This window comes from Mytilus galloprovincialis, chromosome 4 (genome assembly GCF_965363235.1).
Source record: "Mytilus galloprovincialis chromosome 4, xbMytGall1.hap1.1, whole genome shotgun sequence".
NCBI lineage: Eukaryota > Metazoa > Mollusca > Bivalvia > Mytilida > Mytilidae > Mytilus > Mytilus galloprovincialis.
In genome coordinates this window covers 104,765,691-104,792,252 of record NC_134841.1, presented here as the reverse complement: position 1 = coordinate 104,792,252, position 26,562 = coordinate 104,765,691, and the positions used below count along the sequence as shown (strand labels likewise).

General features: G+C 34.0%; 1 long non-coding RNA gene across 1 annotated transcript; it reads right to left on the bottom strand.

The window, feature by feature from the left end:
* Positions 1-20,515: 20,515 nt before the first annotated feature.
* Positions 20,516-25,080, bottom strand: LOC143073732 (uncharacterized). The gene is made up of 2 exons (XR_012977583.1): positions 23,570-25,080; positions 20,516-21,903 (listed from the first exon to the last, which is right to left on the bottom strand). It is a non-coding gene; the product is annotated as an uncharacterized LOC143073732 (long non-coding RNA).
* Between the last annotated feature and the right edge of the window lie 1,482 nt (positions 25,081-26,562).

The window sequence follows — 26,562 nt, the reverse complement described above, 5'->3', positions numbered from 1 at the left end:
TAGTAGGCAGGTACAGAAAAAGAAAGTTACTGTTTTAGAATATTAGTAGGGTTCAAGGCTCTGTCATGCTATTTGGGAGTAGTAAAGAACGCTACCAAGATAATGATATATAAGAAAAAAGCGACATGACTCGATAGAAGACGATTTTTACAAACACACACAAAACTTGTACATTGACAAAAGATTTATCTATTAAATATTAACTTTTTATTTACCTTTCTTTTGACTAGCAAACAAAAATTAAGGCTATTCAAAAGAGATGTTTTATGTCCCGAATAAAACGCAAAATCCATGACCGATCATGGTAACAGTACTAGTCACGAGGAATATAGGATGAAAAACTTCAATCAAATAGTTTGGGGTGGGAGAGGGGGAGGGGTTGTAAAATTGCTGCGAGTTTGGTTTATCAAAAATCGATTTTACATATTTCCATATTTTACAATCAATTGTTCTCAAATAAAGTTTAGAAAAAAGGGGGGTGTCAGTTAAAAAACTATGTTTTTTTTATCCTACATCGTCCCTTACTTCTTTACTTTGTGGAAGCGTCATCATTGCAGAAGTTGAAACACTATGTATTTCCGTTGGTGCCCCCCTTTTGTGGGGAAAATTTGGTTAATCATATAGGGATTCACTAAAGCATGACTGGAGTCCTCCCCCTGTAGGTTAGTCAGCCCCCCCCCCTTCCCCCTTTATGAAAAGTTCTTGACCCGCCACTGCTTTTTGCTGTCGCTAATGCTTTACCAACTCTAGCCTCAGACACGTTGATTCCTTTGCTTGATAATAGCCTGTCATCATTTTCGGACCGTTTGTGGGTCCAGCCTGAAAATAACACACACTGTGCGCACACCATGTTTTAAATGTAGCTACAATGTACTAGAATATGTTCCATGTACATGATGCGTATGGCTTTGAATACGTGTGTGTCGATCAGTGTCGATCTGGTTGTTTTTTTTACTTTCTTTTATTTCAAAAGAATATTGTTACTGACTGAGACCCATTTTTTGTGTCGACATATTTGTCCTTTAATACTCGTTTTGCTTTCACATATTAAAATGTAAAATCATATTGAATAAAAGGTAATAGAATGTACATAAAACAGAACCTCATAGGAACTGTTTATGTTTGTTGAAATACTATTCACATAATTATGATACAGTCTTTGCTACATTTTGTTTCGGTAAAAGCAAATATAAAAAGGTCATTCATCCTTCGAAATATACATTTACCACACCTACATGCATGCAAGCTAAGTTCATATTTTCTTTGTTAAGATACTGCTTATTTGATATTCTGCGAGAATTGTGAAGATTATAAGCTTGGGAAAAACAATTTTGTAGTAAACAGATTCAAAATTAGGAAATGATATACAATGCAGAAAAATACAAATTTGAAGACAAATACTAGCGAAGTGATCAGAATAATATAACATCTACACACATCCATCCCCACCCGCGAACCCTGCTCCTTGAGCATGTACAGAAACTGACATGGACACTATTTTCCCTTCTTTCCTAACATGTTTGACACATTCAGCCACGATATGGTTTAAAACTCCTTCGTCTACTCCTCATCGGCTAGTCATTCCATTTTCAGAACAAAAAACGACTTATTGTTCGCGCTGATGCATGCTTGATTCCTATAGAAGTCAAGTGTTGAGAAATGTCTTTGTGTGTTCTTCCGTCAAGTATCATTTGTTGAATCAAACATCAATGGTCTAAAAGTTCTACCATTCTTACAACATGTACATGTATGTGAGCAAGAGACTTTTTCACTTCGAGAGAACTGAATTAAAGATTTCAACCCCGACAATTCAAAGAAAGAAAAGACAAAGAAAAACAAAATTCAGATAGATAGACAGATAGATATATACAATGAATTACATATTACTAGATCGAAAGATATATATGAAAATGTATCTACAAAGACGACTAGGTATATAAATATAAAAGAAAGAATGATTTTTTTGTGGTCATTATCGTACTTGTCAGTGTACCATTCTTTTTGGGAATTTGTTGATACCACACATAGTATACACACACACAGTGACACACACCTTAAAAAGATCTTTAAGATATATTGACTTAAAACAAGAAAGAAGAGAACGGAAATAGTAAAACATTTAATAAAAAATGTCAACAATTGAAACATTCGAAACGCCTATATTGAAACAAATTACATTTCGTTCTCATTATTAAATATTTAAATAATGAAAATTTTTCAAATTTGAATATTGCACAGTAAAATGAAAAATGAGAAATTGAATCATTTTTCATTTTTCATTTTCAATCGTCAAATTGAAAAATGCTCCGCGTTGGAGCATTTTTCATTTTTCAATTCAAATTGAAAAATGCTCCATGCCAGAGCATTTTTCATTTTTCAATATTGTAAGTCAAATTGAAAAATGCTCCACGTTAGAGGAGTTTTTCAATATTGTAAACTAAATTGAAAAATACTAAAAGTCAGTATTTTCAATATTTGCTTTTAAGAATGAGATTGAAATATGTTTTGTTTGCTAAAGCAAGCAAATGCAAATGTTTAAATATATTAAAACTTTTGACAAAATAAAATCATTTTTAACACAAACTTATTGTTATTTGTTTTAATATCTTCGTAAAATCAAAAATGTAATTTCAAGAGAATGACAAATTTCAAATCTTATAGAGAAATTGGTTTTTCGAAATTGATTTGAATAGATTTTTGTTACATTTTTCTAACCAACTACATTTAAAATTTTCAGAGCAATTTGAAAATTTATTTTTCATTTTAAAATGAAAAATGTTTGGCGTAAATGTACACGGACGCACTATAATAAATAATTACTTATTTTTTTACTTACTTAATTAATTACTTACTATGAATGATCAAGTTTCCTAACCGTGTTTTCTCCATTTGTAAACACAATATCAGGTAAATGACTGTATTAACGCTATTATAATGTAAGTGAGTAGATTTTACAAAACACAAAACTTGGGTAATGTATATGTATTGTTTTAAAAACTTCTTTCAACATACCACATGTGAAACAAGTAATCTGCATAAATTAAAGATGAATTGATCAATAATAAGATTTTAATTAACGATCAATAGATTAATTGTTAGTTTACACGCTAGACTAGTGAATGTTATATAAGTATATGAAATTAGGTGTTTTGCTTGCAATGGGGCGAAGTATGTATTTTTGCTACGTACAAGCCTCCTTTCACAAGGAGCACCACCATAAGTCATGGTGTAAAAGTTCCTCGCCTTTATTATCTTACTTTGTTTGAATGGTAATAAATACGTTTCCTCGTGATAAAGTACATGTAGTAATTATTTATTTAGTTTGCCCGGAATATAAACCATTAAAAAAGTAAGCTTACAATATATTAGACGTGTTAGAAGAGTCAATACGATTTTGGCGCTGATGTTAAATACCAATACTATCTATAGTTTAAAGTGGGGACCATCTCAAAAAGCCAAGATAATCGTTCATAGTTAGGGAGTAACCATTTAACTTCAAAGGGGGGGGGGGGGGTATTGTTTTTGTCCGATACAGATTTTTCTCTCTCGCGCTATTTAATTTATTTTTGTCAATATTTAACACACAAAATATTTTATTTATCATTTCTTGACCAGAATATTTTTTTTCCATCAAATTGGGTATCAGAATACTTTTAAAAAAAAATCTTAGTTTTAAATGTTCGTGTATTTGAAATTTATTTAAAATGTGCTTTGTGTTTGTTTATTCCATATTACTACTAGTAACTAGAGGTAAAAGACCTCACAAACCATCTTATGATGTTAAAACCCGCCACAATTTGGGCCTGTCCCAAATCATGAACCTCTAGTCCTTGTAAGTCTCGTGTGCGTGTGTGTGTGTTTTGTTTATTTGTATGTTTCGGACTTTAATTTGGCGTCAATTGCTCTGAACTAGTATACGTTGTAACTGTTTAGTGGTCAGCAAACACCCGACATCGGGTGCAGGATTTTCTAAATGCGTTCAAGACCCATTCGTGGCTTTGGACTGTTTTTTCTCTATAGCCGGGTTGTTGTCTCTTTGGTAAATTCCCCGTTTTCATTGTCCATTCTATTTCCATGTCGAGACCTGTTGTGCCGTGTATGCATTATGTGTTTTGCTCCTGTCGAAGGCCTTTAGTTGCCAAGTGTGTTTCTTTCCTCGTTCTGATAACATCTTCCATACTAATTGTTCATCCAACAAAGAATTTTATGTGCCACCTAGAGTCATAAAGTTTTTTGGTCTGTGCGATCGTCCGTTCGTCCGTCTGTCCTCCTATCCGTCTGTTCGTCCGTTCGTTCGTTGGTCCGTTCGTCCGTTCGGCTGTCACGTTTAGGTTAACGTTTTCAGTCGAGGTAGTTTTTGATGAAGTTGAAGTCCAATCAACTTGAAACTTAGTAAATGTGTTCCTTATGATATGATCTTTCTAATTATAATGCCAAACTAGAGATTTTTCACGGTCCATTGGACATAGAAAATGATAGTGCAGATGGGGCATTCGTGTACTAGGGAAACATTGTTTATAAATAAATTAGGCCGTTGGTTTTCTCGTTTGAATTGTATACATTGTCATTTCGGGGCCTTTTATAGCTAAGTATGCGGTATGGACTTTGCTCATTGTTGAAGGCCGTACGATGAGGCACTGTTGTGGTTGAAATCATATTTGACAGATAGAACTCAGCGTGTTTCTATCGGATCGGTACAATCGGATGATATCAGACTCGGCTTTGGTGTACCACAAGGCTCTGTGTTGGGACCAAAACTTTTCTGTATGTTTGCCAAACCAGTGGGAGAAATTTGCAGGCGACATGGGATGTCTTACCATTCATACGCTGACGACACGCAAGTGTATCAAGTCATTAAACCTCTTGGAGACTGGTTGGACCTCTCCAATCGTCTTGAGAACTGTTTGTCAGATATCAGTGCATGGATGAGTATCAACATGCTTAAATTAAACCAAGACAAAACCGAATTAATTGTGTTTGCACCAAAACAACAACTAAAGCAACTATCTAGTTTCCAACTAACATTCGATGGAACTATATTGACTGATGCTTCTTGTGTGAAAAATTTTGGATTTTATTTTGACAAAACACTCAGCATGGAACAACAAGCTAATGCAACGACAAAAGCATGTTTTCATCAGATACGAAATATTGGTCGCATTAGATCCCTGATTACAGATGAGGCATGTAAGACTCTAGTGTGCTCACTCGTTACATCACGACTAGATTATGGTAATGCGCTGTTATACGGAACAAATAGCTGTGTAATAACAAAACTACAGCGTGTGCAAAATACAGCAGCACGGCTAATAACACGCAAGAGAAAATACGATTCAATAACACCTGTTCTCATTTCATTGCACTGGTTACCGGTTCATTTTCGTTGTCAGTACAAACTTCTGCTGTACATTTTTAAAGCAATTCATGGCAAGGCACCATCATACCTACAGGAATTAGTTGAACATTACAAACCTGGTAGAGCCTTGCGATCGGTGAAAAGCATGCTGTTACGACTACCAATGATGTTAGGACAAAACGCTATGGTGAACGACGGTTCGATATTGCCGCACCAACTCTTTGGAACAGCTTACATTCATCCTTACGAAATGAACAATCTCTTGACGTTTTTAAAAAGGATCTTAAGACATATTTTTTCCGAAGTGCTTTCATTGATTTTTTGTAAATTTTGAAATTTATGAACAATTTGTTTTACCAGTTGATTGTATTGTGAACTTTTACTTAATAATTTTTAATACTTGAGTCCCTGTGGTTTAATGATAATCATTATTTTAAATTTATACAGAGGAAATTTTAAATTTTTCTTAACTCATTTTTATGTTTTGAAACTTTTTACTTTTCTTTCATTTTGATTAATTTTAAATTTTTGATATTTTTTGTGTGGGTTGTACATTCTTTTATATTATTCTATTTAACCGACAATCAATGTTTTCATTTTACACGCCACTGCTCAGAAATTGTATTTATGTGATTGTATATTTTGCTTTTACCTTATGTATCTTTTTTTTTGTTTATTCATGTTAAGCGCTTAGGGTAATTTTTCAAATTATATAATGCGCTATATAAATATTGTATAATAATAATAATAATAATACGTTGACCTATAGTTGTTTATTTCTGTGTCCTTTTGGTTTCTGGTGGAGAGTTGTCTCATTGGCAATCATATCACATCTTCATTTTTATATTTACAGTACAGTAGAAATAAAAGTAACCTATCAGAAAAATGCAATAAAAAAATTCCTGAAACTATAAAAGACAAGTGTTAAATACCAAGTGTCCCTCTCTTAAAGATCCCAAATTGCACGATCATTAGCCAGTTGTGGATAGCTGTACAATATACAGACAAAGATATAACGATAAAGAATAGCGTACTTAAGTAAACTAGTAGTACTTTGTTTTATCAGATTACTGATGACAATAATTTTATATCATTTACTCATAAATCACGCATGCACATTTTCAAAAAAATGAGACCAGCGTTTATTGATGAAAAAGTATATAGGGTCCATTCGGCTATGTTGAAAATACGGAGATACATGTACATGTATAAGGTGACAGCAGTTCAATGCCATAATAAAATACACATTAAAGGCAACATGCAGTCATCAACAATCAATATTTGTCTATATAATTTGTCAGTCCCTAAATCCATTCGGCAATCCTCGGTAGAATTCTCTACTCTCCTTAGATAAGGATACGAAATCGGCCAAGTTTAGACGAATGTCCCTAAATCGTCTACGAAATCTGGGATTACGAAATATTTAATATAAGCAATTACTGACGAGTTTCCTGTGAAAATGTACACGTACATGAATATGTATACGTGACAGCATCAAATTTACCAATACATTATATATATTTGTTTGTGATCGTGTCATATCATAAACAATGTTAGTCTGACACAGAACGTTATAACTATCGTAACTAAGGTGTTCAATGTCCATATTATCATCTTCTCTTACGCAAATGTAAGTTCACTGCCTCTAAACAGCACCGGTATGTCCTGTATGTCGTAAAAAATATTAAATAATAATTATCAACAAATTAAGACAGTTATTCTACTATACCTAAATGAATACCAAAGAAATGCATAGATCTAGAAATATGTTATGCTGGTTTACATTAAAAGTTGATGGGAACATCATGCTCGGAGAAAACCACCGACCTTCGATAATAAAAAAGACAATACTAGTCAATTAAGATTGGAGTAGAGTGCAACCGCACGAGCGGGGTTCGAACCTTCAAACTCAGTGTTGACTCACGGATATTTTTGGTATACGCCAAATAGACAGCAAAGAACAGCACCAAAAATTCAGCACATCTTTAGGTCAACAGTATGATCATTAACACAAATAAGGTCTACAATGAAATCAACACATCTAAAGGTCAACAGTATGATCATTAACACAAATAAGGTCTACAATGAAATCAACACATCTGAAGGTCAACAGTATGATCATTAACACAAATAAGGTCTACAATGAAATCAACACATCTGAAGGTCAGCAGTATGATCATTAACACAAATAAGGTCTACAATGAAATCAACACATCTGAAGGTCAGCAGTATGATCATTATCACAAATAAGGTCTACAATGAAATCAACACATCTGAAGGTCAGCAGTATGATCATTAACACAAATAAGGTCTACAATGAAATCAACACATCTGAAGGTCAGCAGTATGATCATTAACACAAATAAGGTCTACAATGAAATCAACACATCTGAAGGTCAGCAGTATGATCATTAACACAAATAAGGTCTACAATGAAATCAACACATCTGAAGGTCAGCAGTATGATCATTAACACAAATAAGGTCTACAATGAAATCAACACATCTGAGGGGCAACAGTATGATCATTAACACAAATAAGGTCTACAATGAAATCAACACATCTGAAAGTCAGCAGTATGATCATTAACACAAATAAGGTCTACAATGAAATCAACACATCTGAAGGTCAACAGTATGATCATTAACACAAATAAGGTCTACAATGAAATCAACACATCTGAAGGTCAGCAGTATGATCATTAACACAAATAAGGTCTACAATGAAATCAACACATCTGAAGGTCAGCAGTATGATCATTAACACAAATAAGGTCTACAATGAAATCAACACATCTGAAGGTCAGCAGTATGATCATTAACACAAATAAGGTCTACAATGAAATCAACACATCTGAAGGTCAGCAGTATGATCATTAACACAAATAAGGTCTACAATGAAATCAACACATCTGAAGGTCAGCAGTATGATCATTAACACAAATAAGGTCTACAATGAAATCAACACATCTGAAGGTCAGCAGTATGATCATTAACACAAATAAGGTCTACAATGAAATCAACACATCTGAAGGTCAGCAGTACGATCATTAACACAAATAAGGTCTACAATGAAATCAACACATCTGAGGGGCAACAGTATGATCATTAACACAAATAATGTCTACAATGAAATCAACACATCTGAAAGTCAGCAGTATGATCATTAACACAAATAAGGTCTACAATGAAATCAACACATCTGAAGGTCAACAGTATGATCATTAACACAAATAAGGTCTACAATGAAATCAACACATCTGAAGGTCAACAGTATGATCATTAACACAAATAAGGTCTACATTGAAATCAACACATCTGAAGGTCAACAGTATGATCATTAACACAAATAAGGTCTACAATGAAATCAACACATCTGAAGGTCAACAGTATGATCATTAACACAAATAAGGTCTACAATGAAATCAACACATCTGAAGGTCAACAGTATGATCATTAACACAAATAAGGTCTACAATGAAATCAACACATCTGAAGGTAAACAGTATGATCATTAACACAAATAAGGTCTACAATGAAATCAACACATCTGAAGGTCAACAGTATGATCATTAACACAAATAAGGTCTACAATGAAATCAACACATCTGAAGGTCAGCAGTATGATCATTAACACAAATAAGGTCTACAATGAAATCAACACATCTGAAGGTCAACAGTATGATCATTAACACAAATAAGGTCTACAATGAAATCAACACATCTGAAGGTCAGCAGTATGATCATTATCACAAATAAGGTCTACAATGAAATCAACACATCTGAAGGTCAGCAGTATGATCATTAACACAAATAAGGTCTACAATGAAATCAACACATCTGAAGGTCAGCAGTATGATCATTAACACAAATAAGGTCTACAATGAAATCAACACATCTGAAGGTCAGCAGTATGATCATTAACACAAATAAGGTCTACAATGAAATCAACACATCTGAAGGTCAGCAGTATGATCATTAACACAAATAAGGTCTACAATGAAATCAACACATCTGAGGGGCAACAGTATGATCATTAACACAAATAAGGTCTACAATGAAATCAACACATCTGAAAGTCAGCAGTATGATCATTAACACAAATAAGGTCTACAATGAAATCAACACATCTGAAGGTCAACAGTATGATCATTAACACAAATAAGGTCTACAATGATATCAACACATCTGAAGGTCAGCAGTATGATCATTAACACAAATAAGGTCTACAATGAAATCAACACATCTGAAGGTCAGCAGTACGATCATTAACACAAATAAGGTCTACAATGAAATCAACACATCTGAGGGGCAACAGTATGATCATTAACACAAATAATGTCTACAATGAAATCAACACATCTGAAAGTCAGCAGTATGATCATTAACACAAATAAGGTCTACAATGAAATCAACACATCTGAAGGTCAACAGTATGATCATTAACACAAATAAGGTCTACAATGAAATCAACACATCTGAAGGTCACAGTATGATCATTAACACAAATAAGGTCTACAATGAAATCAACACATCTGAAGGTCAACAGTATGATCATTAACACAAATAAGGTCTACAATGAAATCAACACATCTGAAGGTCAACAGTATGATCATTAACACAAATAAGGTCTACAATGAAATCAACACATCTGAGGGGCAACAGTATGATCATTAACACAAATAAGGTCTACAATGAAATCAACACATCTGAGGGGCAACAGTATGATCATTAACACAAATAAGGTCTACAATGAAATCAACACATCTGAAGGTCAGCAGTATGATCATTAACACAAATAAGGTCTACAATGAAATCAACACATCTGAAGGTCAACAGTATGATCATTAACACAAATAAGGTCTACAATGAAATCAACACATCTGAAGGTCAGCAGTATGATCATTAACACAAATAAGGTCTACAATGAAATCAACACATCTGAAAGTCAACAGTATGATCATTAACACAAATAAGGTCTACAATGAAATCAACACATCTGAAGGTCAGCAGTATGATCATTAACACAAATAAGGTCTACAATGAAATCAACACATCTGAAGGTCAGCAGTATGATCATTAACACAAATAAGGTCTACAATGAAATCAACACATCTGAAGGTCAGCAGTATGATCATTAACACAAATAAGGTCTACAATGAAATCAACACATCTGAGGGGCAACAGTATGATCATTAACACAAATAAGGTCTACAATGAAATCAACACATCTGAAGGTCAGCAGTATTATCATTAACACAAATAAGGTCTACAATGAAATCAACACATCTGAAAGTCAGCAGTATGATCATTAACACAAATAAGGTCTACAATGAAATCAGCACATCTGAAGGTCAGCAGTATGATCATTAACACAAATAAGGTCTACAATGAAATCAACACATCTGAAGGTCAGCAGTATGATCATTAACACAAATAAGGTCTACAATGAAATCAACACATCTGAAGGTCAGCAGTATGATCATTAACACAAATAAGGTCTACAATGAAATCAACACATCTGAAGGTCAGCAGTATGATCATTAACACAAATAAGGTCTACAATGAAATCAACACATCTGAAGGTCAGCAGTATGATCATTAACACAAATAAGGTCTACAATGAAATCAACACATCTGAGGGGCAACAGTATGATCATTAACACAAATAAGGTCTACAATGAAATCAACACATCTGAAGGTCAGCAGTATGATCATTAACACAAATAAGGTCTACAATGAAATCAACACATCTGAAGGTCAGCAGTATGATCATTAACACAAATAAGGTCTACAATGAAATCAACACATCTGAAGGTCAGCAGTATGATCATTAACACAAATAAGGTCTACAATGAAATCAACACATCTGAAGGTCAGCAGTATGATCATTAACACAAATAAGGTCTACAATGAAATCAACAAATTGTCTGGTCCGAGACCATGAACAGTTATTTCGTAGCTCATTTCTTTTAGACAATAAATGAAAATTAAAAAACACCAACCTGCGCTTTCTCAATAATATTTTTACACTTGTGTTTTACTACTTTTAGAACAAATTATATCTTTCACCATTTTTTGGATAATTCATTTAGATGTTATCTTAAATCAACCATATTTCAAAGATAATAGTATATATTAAGGTAAAACCAAAATTTCATCGGCTCTAACTCAAAATATGGACAATTTTATGTTAAGGGGGTCTTGAAATCTTTTGACAGCTTCGGAAATGCTAATTTTTCACTTTTTTACCTGGACCAAACCACTACTTGAATTTTAAATTCATGACCCAAATTTGGAGTATGGCCACGAAGGGTTAAAAACGGTCCTGTCTCAGAAATTTACGAAATTACTGTAGTGTGATCCCTTACTAGTGTAGTTCATAAAATGATAACCATTAGTCTTGTAACTGTGTTTGTATAATTTTCCAGGGCGTCAGAAAAGACTATGGTACAATGGTATTTTAGCCATTTGCGCGTAACGTAGAATTGTTTTCTATAACGTTAACGTTCTAGTAATTCTAAAATAATTTCACCACTAGATTTTTTTTTTACAAAATCTTCCTTGCATCTCGTACATATTCATTGTTTTGTTTTTAAACTTTATTCACAGAAACTTACTAAAATTAAAGTTTAAGCTGCACATAAGCGGTTCATTTATAAGTGGCCCGTATTCTCGTTTTCTGCATTGATATTAACAAAATATAAATCGGCAGACTGCATAACCAAACATAATTCTATAGCATAGACTAAGTTAAATTAAAGTCATAAATGATTTTTTGGTCAGAGGGAATTTAGATTGAAAGCTGTAAATATCTTGGCTAGCAATGTACCGTTGTAAAGATGTATGAGGATAGTTGATCACACCACATCATTTTTTTTATATCGAAAGAAAACCCGTGATTTACTTACACACAGAAAATTTCATTTTCTAGTAAAGAAGTAAAAGTCAGTAAAGAATAAAAATACAATAAAGAAAACAATGTGTATAGACAGTACATAGCATTACATGTACTTTATAATCATAGAACATTTTATATTTGTATAAAAGTCATCAGACACAAGAACCAAACGTGCACTCATAAATATCTTTTTCATTCCGGAAGAATACATGATTGCTGTGTTACGTATTTATTTTTCGTTTATTGTTTTATACATAAATTAAACCGTTAGTTTTCTCGTTTGAATTGTTTTGTATTTGTCATTTCGTGGCTTTTCATAGCCGGCTATGCGGTATGGACTTTGCTCACTGTTGAAGGCCGTACGGTGACCTGTAGTTGTTAATTTTTGTGTTTTTTGGTCTCATGAGGACAGTTGTCTCATTGGTGATCCAACCGAATCTTTTTTTTTATATTTACTCTCAAATCAATATTTAGAATTAAACATTTGAATGAACGCTAGTTTCTTTAAATACTGACATTCATACATTACTGACATTATATGTAGTACTTCTCTCTCCATTCATACATTACTGACATTATATGTAGTACTTCTCTCTCCATTCATACATTACTGACATTATATGTAGTACTTCTCTCTCCATTCATACATTACTGACATTATATGTATTACTTCTCTCTCCATTCATTCATTACTGACATTATATGTATTACTTCTCTCTCCATTCATACATTACTGACATTATATGTAGTACTTCTCTCTCCATTCATACATTACTGACATTATATGTAGTACTTCTCTCTCCATTCATACATTACTGACATTATATGTAGTACTTCTCTCTCCATTTGTACCTAAAGTGCATGACATATATAGTCACCTGTGAAAACGAAATATAGTTCATTCAAATGGTTCGTGAATGAATCCCTTTTTTACATTTTCCAAAACCTTTTTGTTAGACAAAGTAATAATTAAAAGGCAGTGGCTATTTTTCCTAATCTTTATGCTCTAAAATTTTTATCTTTCATTGTTTAAAAATCTGAGATTTATTCTTATGCACATACATGTATCAAATTAGAATGATTTGAGAAATAATTTCATACACTTTTTTTTTATATGAGTTCATCGCTACGAATAGATCCACAACAGTTTCTATTTTTATTCCTTTTTTTACACAATTATACTTTCACTTGGACTCATAAATGTTTTTACACGATTATATGTATCTCAAATATTGTTACACTTATCTTCTTCAACTAAATGTCGAATAATAATTTAATTCTTTTATGACAATGCATATTTTCGTAGTATTTTTCTAAAGTTAACATTCACTCTTTACAAAGTACCGGCAACACATCAAGTTAACTATATTACCGGTGCCGATCAAAATATGCTATTTTACATAAATAAGGTCGAAAGTTTTCTCGTTTGAATTGTTTTACATTGTATTATCGGGGCCTTTTATAGCTGACTATGCGGTATGGGCTTTGCTCATTGTTGAAGGCCGTACGGTGACCTATAGTTGTTAATGTTTGTGTCATTATGGTCTTTTGTGGATAGTTGTCTCATTGGCAATCATACCAAATCTTTTTTTTTTTTTTATATTTTGCTCGTTTTAATTAAGATATTTTTTTAAATCAAAGACGACAAAAATAGCATATTTTCTTTTTTGACGGCGTCGGCAAAATAGTCACTCCCTAGTTTAAAAAACTTAGGAAAATTTATAGAATGCTCATTTTCAGTTTTCCGTTATTGACGATTTCATTTAGAAATTTAGCTATATTCAATTATATCTATCCGACTTTTGCAATGCTTCTTTCAATTACGTTTTAAAAGAACAAATACATTTTATTATCGAGCCTGTGTTTTTTGTCGTAGAAAGCTCGACATAGGGATAGTGATCAGGCATCGGCTTTGTATATGGATGCCTCATGTTACGAAGCTTCCGTCAGTCACATGTCCAATGTCCTTGGCCTCATTTTCATGGTTCAGTGACTACTTGAATAAAGTAAAGATTTTTTGTAATGTTAAAGTTTCTCTTATTATAAATAATAGGATAACTATATTTGGTATGTGCGTACCTTCCAAGGTCCTCATGCCCCTCAGACAGTTTTCACTTCACCTTCACCTCATTTCATTGATCAGTGAACAAGGTTAAGCTTTGGTGGTCAAGTCCATATCTCGGATACTTTATAATGCAAAAGGTCTAGTATATTCGGTGTATGGAAGGACTTTAAGGTGTACATGTCCAACTGTTAGGTGTCATCTGACCTTGACCTCATTTTCATGGTACAGTGGTTGTAGTTAAGTGTTTGTGTTTTGGTCTGTTTTTCTTATACTGTAATCAATTTATGTTCATTCATTTGTTTGTGCATGGTTATATGTTATTCATTATCTTAACCAGGACATTGTGTTTATTTTGCCAAGTACAATGTATATATTGTACTAAAATGCATCTTGCTTTGTTGATAATTCATTCTTAGTTTCAATCAGAACTTTACATGTCATTGTATATAAGTCACACATTATTCGAATTATGAGCTTATCTTTTATATTATCATGCGTATGTGTATAAACTATACATTCGTTAAAAATTACCTCAAATTTAGTATATGAGTTGATTAAATAAAGTTTATCAATTTGAAATAGATTAGTTTAATATCATGATTTTTTTATCTTTTAACTTCTATGTAGCAAAATTTCGACAGCACCTTCATATGTAGCAAACCTCTCCCAGTTGATACGATATTCTAAGGCTTGTTTTTCCTATCATGTTTCCCTTTGTAAATTGTACGGACGAGCGTGTTGACCATTATGAATATCATTTTCACCAACGATAACGGATTTGACCAATTGGCAAAACTACAGTCCCGTCCCTTTTTAAGCTCACCTGGCCCGAAGGGCCAAGTGTGCTTTTCTCATCACTTGGCGTCCGGCGTCGTCGTCCGTCGTCGTTAGCTTTTACAAAAATCTTCTCCTCTGAAACTATTGGGCTAAATTAAACCAAACTTGGCCACAATCATCATTGGGGTATCAAGTTTAAAAAATGTGTGGCGTGACCCGGCCAACCAACCAAGATGGCCGCCATGGCTTAAAATAGAACATAGGGGTAAAATGCAGTTTTTGGCTTAAAACTCGAAAACCAAAGCATTTACAGCAAATCTGACATGGGGGTAAAATTGTTTAACAGGTCAAGATCTATCTGTCCTGAAATTTTCAGATGAATCGGACAACCTGTTGTTGGATTGCTGCCCCTGAATTGGTAATTTTACGGATTTTTTGCTGTTTTGGTTATTATCTTGAATATAATTATAGAAAGAGATAAACTGTAAACAGCAATAATGTTCAGCAAAGTAAGATTTACAAATAAGTCAACATTACTGAAATGGTCAGTTGACCCCTTCAGGAGTTATTGCCCTTTATAGTCAATTTTCAACATTTTTCGTAAATCTTAGTAATCTTTTACAAAAATCTTCTCCTCTGAAACTACTCGGCCTAATTAATCCAAACTTGGCAACACTCATGTTTGGGGCATCTAGTTTGAAAAATGTGTCCGATGACCCGGCCATCTAACCAAGATGACCACCACGGCTACAAATAGAACATAGGGGTAAAATGCAGTTTTTGGCGTATAACTGAAACACCAAATTATTCAGATCAAATCTGATGGAGTTGAACTGTTTATCAGGTGAAGATCTATCTGCCCTGAATTTTTCAGATTGATCAGACAACCCGTTGAGAATTCCGAATGCAATTAGTTTATATCCGGGCACTCTGGTTCTAAACCTTGGTTCCGTCTGGGTTTTCTGGTTCTGAACCTTGGTTCTTTGGTTCGAAACCATGGTAACTGGTTCAACACCGGTTGTTTGGTAAAGGCAGCTCAACTTCTTGGTTCCATCTGGGTTCTATTCTAGATTATTCTAATGTTCCCGTTGAACATAACAGAAGATAACCACAAGTCTCCGAATAAAAAGGTAAAGTAGGTCAAAGACGCTAAAATTATTTTATAACATTAAACATTTTAGCATCGACGGTAAAGGAAGCTATAAGGTATTTATCTTCTCATTTTAATTATTTTGATAAGGAAAAGTCGTTTTCTTTTGGTTTTTTTTTCCTTTACTCATCCCTTATTTACGTAAATATGTCTAGACAGTGGCGGATCCAGAACTTTTCCTACGGGAGGCCCGCTCCAGTCATGCTTCAATGATTCCCTATATAATCAACCAAAATTTTCCCACGAAAGGGGCAAGGCACCCCCCCCCCCCTCCCTGGATCCGCCTTTGCTAGAAGTTTTAAAACCACCCAATTAGGACATGTTGTTTATATGTTTATATGGCTAACGATATGTGACCAATTGACGACTTGCATATATATTTGAATGCACATTTATTATCAAGTTCGACTGAATTTTATTTAATGGCTTTTTAATAATGTCAGATTTGAAAGAAATACATGTGAAGTATATGTAACAAATCTTTTTGTTCAAAACAGAATGTTAAAAGACATATAAAGGAAAGTGGTGATCAATAAAATTATAAGTTGGTAAGCTTTAATTAGTTGGAAAAAAAGTTATAAAATATAATAAAATGTATAATTATGTACAATAAATTTGTCAAATTTGATATTCATTCAGTCATTGATAAGGGCATGCATATAATCATTCGGCCAAAAATAAAGTCAGAACTTCTGTGTTGGCGCCATGATTTAGGGGCATAAAGAGTTACACTAGTCCGTCTGTCCCGAACGTCCCATAAAAACGGGTTCCGCTCTCCTATAATTTTAGTTTGCCTCAACCAAATACTACAAAACTTATACACACTATATAAAAGAAGCTGGTGCATGAGTGCCAATGAGAACTCTCCACAAGAGACTAAATGACACAGAAATTAACAATTATACAATGTAGCCGAGAAAACAAACGGTCTAATTTATGTACAAAAAATAAACGAAAAACTAAATGGCCACGTGCATATAAAATAAGGCGGGGTTAAACATGTTAGCGGGATCCCAACCCTTCCCCTTATGTGGCATGAGTGCCAATGAGAACTCTCCACAAAAGACCAGATGACACAAAAACTAACAACTATAGGTCATATACAGCTTTCAACAACGAGCAAAGTCAATACCGCATATAGTCAGCAATAAAAGGCACTGAAATTACATTGTAAAACAAATTATTCAAACAAGAAAATAAACGAACAAATTTATGTACAAAAAATGAACGAAAAACAAGTATGTAACAAATAAACTAGAGGCTCTCAAGAGCCTGTATCGCTCACCTGATTCTACTTGGGTTTTTGAAATCATATAAAAAAATATAAAATTTGGCTAAAAGTGACAACACAACCTCATTTATAAGGAAAGGAACATGTTTAATTTCATTCAAAAGTCCCCCACTGGCGGCCATCTTGGATGACGGATCGGCTACAAAGTAACAACACTTGGTCAACACCTCATAAGGAACATTCATGCCATGTTTGGTTTTATTCCATTCAGTGGTTCTCTAAAAGAAGTCATTTGTATGCATTTCCCATAGGGTCCTATGTTAAACTAAGTCCCCTGCTGGCGGCCATCTTGGATGATGGATCGGCTACAAAGTAACAACACTTGGTCAGCACCTCATAAGGAACATTCATGCAATGTTTGGTTTTATTCCATTCAGTGGTTCTCTAAAAGAAGTCATTTGTATGTATTCCCATAGGGTCCTATGTTAAACTAAGTCCCCCGCTGGCGGCAATCTTGGATAATGGATCGGCTACAAAGTAACAACACTTGGTCAGCACCACATTAGGAACATTCATGCCATGTTTGATTTCATTCCATTCAGTGGTTCTCTAAAAGAAGTCATTTGTATGCATTTCCCATAGGGTCCTATGTTAAACTAAGTCCCACGCTGGCGGCCATCTTGGATGATGGATCGGCTACAAAGTAACAACACTTGGTCAGCACCACATAAGGATTATTCATGCCATGTTTGGTTTCATTCCATTCAGTGGTTCACTAGAAGAAGTGATTTGTATGCATTTCCAATAGGGTCCTATGTTAAACTAAGTCCCCCGCTGGCGGCCATCTTGGATAATGGATCAGCTACAAAGTAACAACACTTGGTCAGCACTCCATAAGGAACATTCATGCTATGTTTGGTTTAATTCCATTTAGTGGTTCTCTAGAAGAAGTCATTTGTATGCATTTCCCATAGGGTCCTATGTTAAACTAAGTCCCCCGCTGGCGGCCATCTTGGATGATGGATCGGCTACAAAGTAACAACACTTGGTCAGCACCCCATAAGGAACATTCATGCTATGTTTGGTTTTATTCCATTCAGTAATTCTCTAAAAGAAGTCATTTGTATGCATTTCCCATAGGGTCCTATGTTAAACTAAGTCCCCTGCTGGGGGCCATCTTTGATGATGGATCGGCTACAAAGTAACAACACTTGGTCAGCACCACATAAGGAACATTCATGCCATGTTTGGTTTCATTCCATTCAGTGGTTCACTAGAAGAAGTCATTTGTATGCATTTCCAATAGGGTCCTATGTTAAACTAAGTCCCCGCTGGCGGTCATCTTGGATAATGGATCGGCTACAAAGTAACAATTGGTCAGCACTCCATAAGGAACATTCATGCAATGTTTGGTTTCATTCCATTTAGTGGTTCTCTAGAAGAAGTCATTTGTATGCATTTCCCATAGGGTCCTATGTTAAACTAAGTCCCCCGCTGGTGGCAATCTTGGATGATAGATCGGCTACAAAGTAACAACACTTGGTCAGCACCCCATAAGGATAATTCATGCTATGTTTGGTTTTATTCCATTCAGTGGTTCTCTAAAAGAAGTCATTTGTATGCATTTCCCATAGGGTCCTATGTTAAACTAAGTCCCCGGCTGGCGGCCATCTTGGATAATGGATCGGCAACAAAGTAACAACACTTGGTCAGCACCTCATAAGGAACATTCATGCCATGTTTGGTTTCATTCCATTCAGTGGTTCTCTAAAAGAAGTCATTTGTATGCATTTCCCATAGCGTCCTATGTTAAACTAAGTCCCCCGCTGGCGGCCATCTTGGATGATGGATCGGCTACAAAGTAACAATACTTGGTCAGCACCTCATAAGGAACATTCATGCCATGTTTGGTTCCATTCCATTCAGTGGTTCTCTAGAAGAAGTTCAAAATGTAAATTGTTAACGACAACGACGACGACGGACGACGACGACGGACGACGACGACGGACGACGACGACGGACGACGGACGCCAAGTGGTGAGAAAAGCTCACTTGGCCCTTCGGGCCAGGTGAGCTAATCAAAGCGCGAAAGCGCTGTAAAGGCAGTTAATTACAGGTTGTGTGTATTTCTAGTTCAGTTATATCATTATCTTCCATAGAACAGAGGTGGTTTGTAGTATTTAAGATTTAGAGTTCTCTTGTACCTAGTTCACCTATATCTATAGTCTACTGTTTACAGTATATTTTCTGTACCTCGCCATGAAATGCATTTTTAAGACATAAGAACTTTTCCTTTTTAATGTAAATAAAACTATTTTTAATTATTGATTATATACACATATTCAATTACTCCTATCCTATGAAAAATAATTCACAAAGATTGACTAGTCTACATTCTGTGTGTATTGCTAGAACATCAAGTAACATAATGGTTAATGTACATAGTAACATGTCAACTCTTTTGAAGACAGAACTTTTTTAAAATTCTCCCTCCAAGCAAAATTATTTTTCAGTATAAACATGATAAAGTTATCTACCTGTATTAATGACCTAGAGACTCTCAAGAGCCTGTGTCGCTCACCTTGGACGGTCTATGTGCATATTAAACAACGGACACATATAAAATGACAAAATTGTGTTTTTGATGATGGGGATGTGTTTGTAGATCTTTCTTTACTGAACATTCTTGGTGCTACAATTATCTCTATCTATAATAAACATGGCCCAGTATTTACAGTTGAAAATATTTTTTAAAAATTAACAAAAAATACAAAAATTTATGAAAATTGTTAAAAATTGACTATAAAGGGCAATAACTCTTTAAGGGGTCAACTTAAAATTTTGGTCATATTGACTTATTTGTAGATCTTACTTTGCAGAACATTATTGCTGTTTACAGTTTATCTCTATCTATAATAATATTTAAGATAATAACCAAACTCTGCAAAATTTCCTTCAAATTACTAATTTGGGGGCAGCAATCCATCAACGGGTTGTCAGATTTGTCTGAAAATTCCTGGGCAGATAGATCTTCACTGAAGAGACAATTTCACCCTATGTCAGATTTGCTCTAAATGCTTTGGTTTCAGAGTTATAAGCCAAAATCTACATTTTACCTGTATGTTCTATTTTTGGCCATAGTGGCCATCTCGGTTGGTTGACCGGGTCTAACCACACATTTTTTAAATTAGATACCGCAATGATGATTTTGGCTAAGTTTGGTTAATTTTGGCACAGTAGTTTCAGAGAAGATTTTTTGTAAAAGTTTATGGACGACGAAACCAAGTGATGAGTCAGGTCAGGTGAGCTAAAAAGGAGTTTTTAATCAAGGTAACAATGACATCTGGTGGCCATAAAAGCTGTCTCATTAGCATTTTAACCACTTCCCATATTTGCTTTTAAGACAATAGAAGAAAATTATTCAATGCAAAAACTTAACTTACTGGTAAATATGAAATTCTCTTTACAGTATGAGTTTTTCTCATTGTTGGAGATTGTACAGTAGTACAGTCCTGTAACTGCTTATACCCATTTCTTATCCCCTTTAGTTTGATAAACTCACAGAATATCATATATTTACATTGTGCCACATCTCCTTATTTTTATATGCATTACAATAACATGAACAATTGTAATTCAAATCTATATATCAAAGCAAAATGAATTTCACTACTTTCATTCATGCATCCTTTGGAAAAATATAAGTTCTAAAATGACACAATATATGTTTATTTATATAAAAATAATATTTAGTTTTCGACTCTTAACAGGTATAAACAATAATGTGTCCCCAGTACACGAATGCCCCACTCGCACTATCATTTTCCATGTTCAGTGGACCGTGACATTGGGGTAAAAACTCTAATTTGGCATTAACATTAAAAAGATCATATCATAGGGAACATGTGTACCAAGTTTGAAGTCGATTGGACTTCAACTTCATCAAAAACTACCTTGACCAAAAACTTTAACCTGAAGAGGGACAGACGGACGGACGAACGGACGAACAGACGAACGGACGCACAGACCAGAAAACATAATGCCCCCCTACTATGGTAGGTGGGGCATAAAAATGCACAGCTGTGTCATGATTTGTGAAATCTGTGCTGAAAACATAGGCATTTATGGTGTTTGAGTAATTCCATCTGTGAAGCTCAACATTAGCTCGTCAGTTGGTGGTGGACAGTTATAAATCTTTCCTGCAGGATGAATGTACATCTGTTCAGGAAAACCAATTTCACAAATCAAAACTTTCCTCTAGATTTCTCCTACAATATTCATCCAGTTTAGTTCTTTTGGTTTAACGGGACACCGTCCTGATTTTTAATTTTGTAAACCATTCAGTCTCTTGCTTACAAATGGTGCATGAAAATAGGATGGGAATGCATGGCAGTAGACAAGTCTCTATAAAGTGGGTATGTGCCCTGAAAAAAGTTTTAGAATTAATTGCATAACAGTGTGGTCGACAGTAAAACGTTTGTAGGTTGTAACTTGTTTGTCAACGGCTATGATTTTATGCTCACCCAGTCTGTCAGAGGCCTTCCAGTGGGGATTGAAATATTCACTTGTTACACATTCCGATACATAAAATGAAACTTTCTTTTTACAAAGCTTGAAAGGAATTTGTTTTAAATATTTATTATAATCATCACATACAACCGTGTCATTTATAAGAATAATAATGTTCAGAGATGATATTATTTAATAATAATAAAAAAAAAATAGGTTTATCCATTGTAAAAAAAAACTATTAAGTTGATGGGGTTAATTCACAAAATATCTCATTGATTAAGAGCACAACTACTTCTACGGTGTGATCATTTAAGAATAGCCTACTTTTTATTCAATGCGTATACATGTGGGTTTTGTTTGTGAAGAGTTCTGGATAATTAAAAAATCATTTGATTTCTTTGTTTAATACCATAAAACGATTCATTCTTTCAGATATTTGTCACTTTGCCTTATCTTCAAGTCCAACACAATTTCTCACGTTTCTTACAAAACTTATATTCTTGTGATGTATTCTTTTGTTGGAAAAAAAATGTATTGATATAGATAGATATAGGAAGATGTGGTATGAGTGCCAATGAGACAACTCTCCTCCCAAGTAATAATTCATAAAAGTAAATCAGTATAGGTCAAGGTACGACCTGCAACACGGAGCCTTGGCTCACACCGAACAGCAAGTTATAGAGGGCCCCAAAACTACTAGTGTAAAACAATACAAACGGGAAAACCAACGAGAAACGAAAAACACATATGAACTACATAAACAGACGACATCATGCATTGTAACTTTTAAAGCCAATTAAGTAAAAAAAATAATCTGAAAGAACGTGCGATATCATATTAGGAAAATTGATGGTCAAACCATAACAAAAAATCAAGTAAAGAATTTTAAGTATTCAACCTTTATAGCTTGCTGTTCGGTGTGAGCCAAGACTCCGTGTTGAAGGCCATTTTTATTTATTTTCAAATTACAAAGGTTATTCCTGATTAGTATTTTTAATTATTTTATTTAGGCGTTTAGAACCTTTGGTGACCTCACAGTTTAAATTTCTATGATAAGTACGTCGTCATCAGTGGGCATTACAGACGAACGTTCACCTAATTTCCCCCAGTCAATGAATGGCCATAGCTACACTGTTATGAATTTCATTCTATAACATTAGCTTTTTTGAAACTTGTGAAAGACTTGTGCAACACACATACCTAAATAACTATAACATAGGTGGAGAGCATCATTTATGTCAATGTTTTGTTCCTGTTTACATTGTCATTGATATTTTTCAAGAAAGCCCGAGGCATAGCTCATGAATTCTTGTCATTACAACCGAAATTTACATAATTACTGCTAAAATAATTATCAGTATAATATATATCTCTTGTAGAAAAACCATACAATTGTAGTATTAACCAAAAAATGTCAAACAGATGATATTGAATCGTAATCCCAAAAGTTATGACGTTTTGAATTCACCCCCCTTTTTATTCTAAAACGATAATTGCGGTTGCAAACAGACTTTGGTTTACTTGCATGGCGATTATATAAATAACAGTATATATTTCTTAAAGAAAATAAAGTTTTACCATGAATAGTTTCCTGAACGTAGTCGTTTTCAGTAAAATGTGCCTTGCAAACAACAGCTGATTGATATGGGTTCTACGATTGCATCACACATGACAATCTACGTTTGAGCCAAGGCGTTGATCCAACTTTTCCTTCTTATTAAGTCATTTAGAAATGCAAGTCCTCCTCTTAAATGACACTCAGGTACACACCAACAAGGACTAGGCATCGTTAATTGTGTGATTGTTTTGCAGTGAGAAGTTAAGGACGGAACTGACTGGTCTCACTAATAAGAGACAAGAAGAATTTTAGAGACAAACAGCGACAAGAAGTTTAATTTAGTGACGAAGCGACAATAACTAACAAGGGACAAGCGAATCGTAATTCTCTCACGAGGCTATTCTCATTTGATGTGATAGGGTGAAGCTACACCTATCAAATATGTCCCTATGAAAAAGAAGAATTTCACTGTTAGAAAGGAAATGATATTGCATGGTTTTGATTCAATAAATTCTTTAAAAGGAAATTGATTTTTTTTTGTTTTGATGGCCAATTTTTAGCGTGTGCATAAAATATATATTTTTTTTTTATATCTAATAAAAACTAATCCCTTTCTTCTTAATAAAAACATATTTTTATCTATCAATGTACAGTAATATAAAAAATGTTTTACCAAGTCAGGAATATGACAGTTCTTGTCCATTCGTTTTTGATGCGTTTTGTTATTTGATTTTGCCATGTGATTATGGACTTTCCGAATTGATTTTCCTCTGAGTTCAGTATTTTTGTGATTTTACTTTATAACCGCCCCTATAATAAAAAATAATGCATGTTTTTTTTAATATCTATGGGGAATAAGTTGTTGCAATGACATTTTTTTTATTTATGTATAGTCGCTATATAGTCTTCTTGACGCTTCTTCTCGCTAAATTAATTATATTGTCGCTTCTTATCGCTATTTTAATTTTATTGTCGCTTCTTATCACTTTTTGACGCTTCTTGTCTTTAATTAGTGGAACCCTATTCAGGAACGATAATTTCATATTTTACATAACTGAGACCGAAATAACTATAACGTAATACGGCTTCACGTACAGAAATACTTTAAATTGTATATTATGCAATACAATTCACGGTCAGTCGACTTTTAATTATAATATCATGTTATATCAACGAGTGAAATGATTTTAAAATATCTTTAGATCGCAAATAGTACTCGAAATTGAACGGACCTCTTTCCACACGGAATTCGAATAATGACAGTTTGTAATCAGATTGACTGCTTATAATGCAAAAGACACATTAATAAACAGATTTTTAAAACGAACAATACACACTGATCGTTTCTTTATTTCCCAATGTAAATGAAAGGAACAAAAACCAATACATACCACAAAAAGTAGAGGAGAAATTTAAACATTTCCGGATCTATTTCTTGCAAAATGACCCCCAGCAAAGATTTGCGTAAGGAAAGATGAACCTCATGACTTGAAAGTCAGGCCTTAAAGCACTGCCTTTAAAAACGACATTCATTGAATTACAGGCTCCTGACTTACCAGGCACATACATACCGAATAAGGCGGGGTTGAAAATGTAAGCGGGATCCCCACCTCAACACAAAATCAAATTTTAAATTTTTAAGTGTCACTTTTACCGTTCAAGAGTTATCATGTCCCTTTAAATACATAAGAAGTGCTGACTCTTTCGTTTCCTTTCTCTTAAATAAGTCTGACTCAATCAAATGTTAGGAACTTTATACGCGATTCACATTACCCCATAACACAGATCTATTAAGTTCGATATCGATATTGGGTCCCGATGGCGTCACTGTTCATGAGTTTTTTAGATGTAAAAAGTTGTGGTACGAGTACCAATAACACTGTGCGGGACAAATTTGCCATTCCGGTATCGGCAAATCTGACTTTGTCGGTTTACAAGATATCAAAAAAAAATTTTGCCCAGTGATAGATTATTGAAAAATTAAAAAAATGCCATATGTCCCAACTTGTCACTGTTGTCACTCTTGTCACTGCAGCTGATTAAAAGTACATTTCCCATGGGAAATTTGATAATTCCCATGGGAATATTAGAATTTCCCATGGGAACATTGAAAGTTCCCATGGGAAAAATTACTTTTCCCATGGGAAGTTTAGAGTTCCCATAGGAACTTTAAAGTTCCCATGGGAACATAAGTAAATTGTTTGTTCCCATGGGAAGTTCTAAATTTCCCAAGGGAATTTTTCTTCCCAAGGGAACTCCTTTTCTTCCCATGGGAAAATACTTTTCCCATGGGAACAATATTTTTTCCCATGGGAACAATATTTTTCCCATGGGAACAATAATTTTTCCCATGGGAACAATAATTTTTCCCTAGGGAACAATATGTTTTCCCATGGGAACAATAATTGTTCACATGGGAAGTGATATAACTAAAAAGAAAACATAAAAAATCCTCTCATTGCATGAGTGAAGCAATTTCACAAAACGGACTAAGTTATTATGGGTACAAATATTTCTTTGAATCTTAATTGTAGAAATATATAATTGTGTGTTCTACGATTTTTGTCTTGGCATGCTTAATTGAAAGTAAATCACTATGTGTCAAAAATTTAACTACTATAAATTCAGAAATTATTGCTGTTTTTATTATTGTGAAAATAGTGACAGGGTTATAATCACAATAATATACACTTGCATATTGAAATTTTTTATGAACTAAACAGGATTATTCTAAATTTTGCACACAAAAAAATGATGAAATTGAGAAAAATCGCACTTACAATTGCTAGCAATAATTTATGAATTTTCAGTATATAGTTTTGCATATATAGCTTTCACACCATTGCACACAGTGTCTTATGTTTATCCATTTGAATGTTTTTGTGTTTTTTTCATGCAGACATTTAAATGTTGATAGGTCTTGCTCATTGTTGACGGCTGTTCAGTCACTGGCTGAAAATACCTTTATCTCTGGTTTTTAGTTGTCTCATTGGCAATCACATACCATATCCTT